The sequence below is a fragment of the Furipterus horrens genome, unplaced genomic scaffold (genome assembly GCF_987537825.1).
Source record: "Furipterus horrens unplaced genomic scaffold, mFurHor1.1.pri manual_scaffold_11, whole genome shotgun sequence".
NCBI classification, from domain to species: domain Eukaryota; kingdom Metazoa; phylum Chordata; class Mammalia; order Chiroptera; family Furipteridae; genus Furipterus; species Furipterus horrens.
The window spans coordinates 85,815,855-85,821,854 of NW_028327181.1; positions in this window are offsets into that span (position 1 = coordinate 85,815,855).

A 6,000-nucleotide genomic window follows, 5' to 3' on the forward strand; every position below is an offset into this window, starting at 1 on the left:
AGTTACCTCTTGGGCCTGACTGTCAGGGAAATGTTTAATTTTCAGTATGTCTCCAGTTACTGAAAAGATCAATCAACAGAAATAGAAAAGTTCCCCCACACTCACTCTCTTCAACATGATCACTTTTTAAAATATAGGACATGCAAGCCTGTCCATCTAGCCTGAGGATTCCGGATAATTCACATCGGAACAGCAAGTAAGTAACCAGTGCATATTGGACTTCAGTGAGCTTCATGCTAACCCATGTTGCCTTAAAAGAGAGAACCTTTGTTATAGTCACTCTTTATTTGATGAAAAAGATTTAAACAGGTACTTTAAAATATTTGGAGTCCAACTTGTTTAATTAAAATGAATTAAAATCAGGAGAGATGAGAAAGAACGGACAGAATGTTCAGTTAAAGGAGGCTTGCATTTTAAAATTCAGAAGACCACCTTCCTTCCAGCCAAGAATAAATTGGAAACTATTTTAATTGACACGGATACTGCAATTCAACTGTTACTAGAAAGACAGATTAGTTGATTGATTTGCATTTTAATAAAACTAATACTTTACATTTTGGTAGCTAATGCTTATTTTTAAATGACTGAGAACCATTATCAAGAGTTTCAATCCAGAGTCCCTTTCAGTGTTGACTGAAGCATCCCTCCCTTTTGTATGGAGTTTGCTTATTTTCTTTGTGCCCAGCTGACGACTTCACACACGACACTCAGAAGCCACAGACCCTGACGTCCTCCCCAGCATAGGGAGGTGGCAGCTGGTGCCACAGTGGGCACAGGCGAGGGATGGCAGCCAGGAGCAGGCACTGGGCCTCTCCCTTCGGTACAGAAGATAAGGCTGGTTTCTTGTCTTCGTTCATTTGACGTAAAAAAAATAATTGCAGAAAAGTAGAGGGAACAACTAACAGTAAGACTCGGTGTCATCCCACCGCCCGGACCTGCTTCTCGTCGGTACTAAGGTTTAGCGCCCCCCAGCCCTGTTCCGTGTGCAGGCCCGCCTGCCCCGCCCCCACTCCCCTCCCCCCCCCCCAGCAGTGGGGTGGAAGGCTTGGTTTTTACTTTGGACTGTTCGAAATTTGTAACTTAGCTTTTAAAATCAATAAAAACCCAACGCCCACGTGGCCATGTCTGCCGTCCCCCCGCCCCCACACACACCACCAGGTGAGCGCGTGGCCCACGGCACAGGCCGCACGGGAACGTGAAGAGCGCGGTCAGAGATTGCTCCCGCGTCTCTGCAGGTGTTTATTTTAATTGCTAACTGATAATCCCATTTGGAGCATGTATCTTCAGTACGCAACCAAATCCCCTGTTTGCTATTATGAATGTTACAGGGAAATATTTGGGCATAACGGTATTTTTTTTAATTATTGTTTTTCTTGGCATACATTTTTAGAAATAAAGTGAACCAAGTGAAAGGATTCACGTAGTTTGCAGGCCCCTGGTTCACAGTGTGGAGGCTTGAGGGCCCGTGCGCACTCCTCACTCGCCCTAGGCGGGGCTGAGAGGCAGAGCGGAGGTTGGCCCCGGAGCCTGATCCTGGGGTTTATTTCTTGCTCCCCAGGGAACCCTTCAAATCAGTATCCTCCTGGGGGAGGATTAAAGAGCTCTACCGCCTGGAAAGTGCTTTGAGATGCTCCCATGAAAGATGGCGGATAAATAGAAAGTGACAGCATCATCTCCCTCCCCGTCCCCCCCCCCCCCCCCCGTTCTTTTCTGGCTGCTCACCGGCATCGAGTTTGCTCTCCACTCTCCCCTCTGGTTTTCTTGCTCTCGCTCTTCAGTGCCTTCGTCTGGGGAGCTCTGGTGGGTCTGCCTTCCTCCCAGCTGTCTCTGCGGTTTTGGTGCGTAGCCATTCTCCCCAGGGTCGCATCCCAGGCCGCTCGTTATTCAGCATCGTTTAGAAACCCTGAGGGCCGGCAGTACACCAGGCAAGGCCCACTCCAGCCCCTTCGGCAACAGACTGCATCTACCTCCAGTTGAGGAAACTGGTTTCCTTGTACAGGCTGATTTTCCTGGTCTCCACGTGCAGTGCTAGGGCCTCTCCAAGGGGGTGCCTCTTTCCCATTTCATCCAAAAGGAGCTGAGCTTGAGGGCTCACAAGGAATCCAGATGTGACATTCGTCATGAACCTTGGAACCGTTTCCCAGGACATTGCAGCCACTCTTCTAGAATGTGTCGATGCCCAGACCCATGTCTGTCTGGGCTAGAGTCACAGACAGGGCAGCCACGCACCTCAGCAAAACTTTACTGACTGCAGAAGCAGAGGCTGTCCTGGAGGAGCCGGAGGCTTGGGCACAGAAGTGGGTGTGTTCTGTGCCCCGGTGGCTGGCTGTCCCTCTGCTGACACCCTGCTAGTCCCACCCTGTGTACTTGCAAGTACAAGCAGTGAGCGCTGTGTAAAGTGAATGAACCTTGTTTTCTGCGCGTTTGTGCTTTTACTTTTTAATTTATGTATATGCCTCTGCATTGGTGGCAGCTGTGCTAGGTATTAAATTGCGTTTGCCTTAGGCATTCTTTTTTTTTAAGCTTACCTATCTTGTTCTCATTCCTTTTTTTCTTTTTTACTTTCTCTTTCTTCATAATATCTCAAAAACAATTGCCAGCAATTTGGTAAGTCCACTAGCAAATTCCGTCTCAAGTCCAGGGGGTCCCTATCACCAGGCGGGCTTGTGTGCATTCAGTCCGTCCCACAACTCTGTTGTTGACATCCCATTACCTGGCCGTCGTCTGCAGAGAAGGGTGCTGTGGATGCAGCGGGTCTGCCTGGTCTGTTTCCTGTGTTTATCTATGGGCCCCTTCCCGTGCCCTTCTTGCCCGTGCTGGGGGGTCTGCCGGTAGGGTCATTGCCTTGGCAGCATTTATATTCCTGAGAAGCTTGCTTGGTTTATTTCCCCCAGTTGAGGGTTCTCAGTTCATTTGTTGAGGTCAAGGGCGCTGAATTCTCAGGAAAGAAAATCTAAAAGAACGTTAAAAACAAAAGCAGTCCCACATCACTGATAGGGTAGGAAAAAAATAAGGTCCCCAACAGACACTGTGACAGTAACACATAAAGACCCCTGCCCACTCTCCTCCCACCCCGTCCTCCCCTTCATGACTGGATTGGAAACGAGATCAGCCTGCTCTGCACCAGCAGGCTCCTTGTCACGTGGGGCTGGTTGCTTTCCCCTCCTCTGGTCTGCCCTCCCTGAAGTAGGTAGGGGCTGTATTTATTTTGGGGTGTGTTACCCGGTTCTCATAGAAACTTGGGGGCACATAGCTAGTTTTAGAACAGACATGTTTTGAATAAAAAATATGAATAAAAGGTGGAGTCATGGAGAGAAACCTAGACTAGAAATAAAATCTGCTAGGATGTGACCTTGAGGAAATCTTGACCTTTGGCCTCAGGGTCCTCACAGTAATATGAGGGTCAACTAAGCTGGTTTCTGAGCACCTTTCTGCTTCTAAAGTAAAGGCAGCATGGTAGATTTGAGTTTAGCAGAGGTGCAAGAACACTTCACATCCATTCATTCATGTATTTATTGACTCCTACTGTGTGCCAGGCACTGGTGGGAGCTCAGCAGAGGGCTTTATTGGCAGGTGGCACAGGCTCCGGGTGGGGCTCTGCTCTCTTCTGTAGAGTTCTGCATTCTCTGGTTTGGGCCTGATCAAACCCGTTACACCCACTGGAGCTGCCTCTATGAATCCTGACTGGTCCTCTTGGAAGCCCAGCTCTAAGCCCACCTCAGGCTTGGCATCACTTTCCCAAGGTTCTGGCTCTGCAAGGTGAGATGAGAGGTCAGCCTGGCAGGAGGGGCAGGAGCCCTGGAGCCCTTGGGCACTTCCTCCGGGGCTGCAAGGCGGCCTCTGCAAGCCCAGCCTTCACGGAAGCCAGGTGCCCCGGCACGCAGGTGTGGCTGATCCTGGCAGGAAGCAATGAGCCTGCTGCGCTGTACGTATTTCTGCCTCGGCAAGGGCAGCTTTGAATGCGAGGATTCCCTGGTGGCCAGTGCCCCCCCCCCCCCCCGAGTCGTCCTGGGAGCCAGGAGAAGCCCCCTTCAGCACTGGCAGTGTCCAGAGCACCAGGGCCAGCGCTGTGCACAGAACTCTCTGGGGTGATGGGACTCTAATCTTGTCACTGCGCCATCCCACGCCCTGTGGCTTTTGAGCACTTGCAACATGGCCAGTGGCCACTATACTGGATAGCTCTGGACTAGACAAATATTTCCCAACCTTTTGCAAGTTATACCAAACACCGAGCCTGAAAACGAGGACAGTGGTCAACAGATGGGATGGGGAGAGCTGCAGCTGTCCCAGGGCACAATGACTTCACATACCGGGTATGTGTGCAGGCTGGGAGGCCCTGCCTTAGACCCAAGAGGTGGCGGGAGTTTGACCTGGGGACCCAGGAGGGTGTGAGGAGGCCAGTGTTTCCTGCCTCGGTGCCCAGAGTGGTGGATGGGGACCCTGGGAAGCTCACTAGCCCCCTCCCTCCTCCTGAGGGATCAGACTGGGAACTGACTCCCTGAGGCCATAAAATTGTTTCCCAGTTTGACTCTTGTGTCCTTTAAAGTTGTAGCACACGGCACTTGGTTTTAAGAGCTAAATGTAAGGCTAATACGGAACACTTTAAGCATGATAACACCGGGTTCATATTGTTCGTGCAGATAAGCAGAAAGGAGCAGGTGCTTTTGAATTTACTTATCAGCCTTTCAGCAGCCTCCCAGGCCGCTGCACCCCCGCCTGGGCGCTGTGATGCTCAGCGGGATCTTGGGAAGGGAGGCTTCCCCAGGCCCGGGGGGCCTCCGTTTCATCCGCTGACCTCGCCAGGCAGGCCAGGCTTTGTTCCCTGCGGGGAGCGGGCCCAGGTGCCTGCAGGCGGCAGGGAGCGCCTCAAGCTTTCAGAGGGCCCCCTGCGGAGAGTCTGCGTTTTAAGGTCACATCCTGATCTTGGCGAAGGAGGCTAAGAGGAGACGGACGGGAGCCCTAGCTCTCAGTTATATAATTAGGCCGAGATTTCCCTTCCTGAAGGAACAGAAAGAGGCCAAGGACAGACTAATTGAAACCTCGAGACCGCTTCTCTAACTGCGGCCTGAGCAGGTGGGCCAGGGCAGACGGCCACCTCTCGCTGGCGACCCGGGTCCCTGATCCCCTGTTGCCTGCCATCCACGGGATCAGGGTCTGCTTGGCATGGGCGCCTCCCCTCTGCTTTCTTTTAAAAGAAGCTTTTGCTTCTCCTCCCCCAAACAGGGAGGCCCGCGCGGGAGCTGTGCGCTAGGACGCCTCCTGGGCTCCACCCCTGCCCTCCTGTCGTCCTGGCCCGCCAGCCACTCCCCGCAAACGGCACCACCGCTGTGCAGCCCAGACGACCGGTCCCAAGGGCCCTGAAAAGGCCCGCCCCTCTATACAAGGACGTCAGCCAGGCCGGCCCTTATGAAGTCGCTCATTACCAGATAAGTGACGGTAAAATAGTGATGCTTTATTAATTGCATACATGGGTGCTAATTAGAACCCAGGCGTGAGCTCTTTGTACCTGCTCATACACTCGCTCCGGAGTGGAAGGACTTGCTCTCCTCTCCTTCCCTTTCCCTACCCCCAGAAGAGAATTTCAACTTTAAGACAAACAACTTCATTTACAAGTGTGTCTCTAATTAGCTGCAGAATTAGGAAAGCTGAGTTTTCCCCCACAGATCGGCTGAACCCTCGAGGGAGACTGGTGGAATAGAGAGAATCGCATTTCCAATTATTTTGTTGAATTGCTAATTTAGTTATTGTGCCTGGTGTAATTGTGATGGGTATTGGGTGTGCAATTCAATTTGTTTTAAATATTTGTGGGAAGGCTGATCAGTAATGGAGCTGACCTATTTTGTGGCCCAAATTGGGGGTTGGGGGAGAGACTAAAACACAACAGCCACGAAGATAGAGTTTGTTTCCATTTTTATTTTGATCTCTCATCCCTTTTAAGACCATTGATGCAACAAAAGGATTAAATTAAAAGATGACAGCGCTTTGATCTTCTCCCTTTGA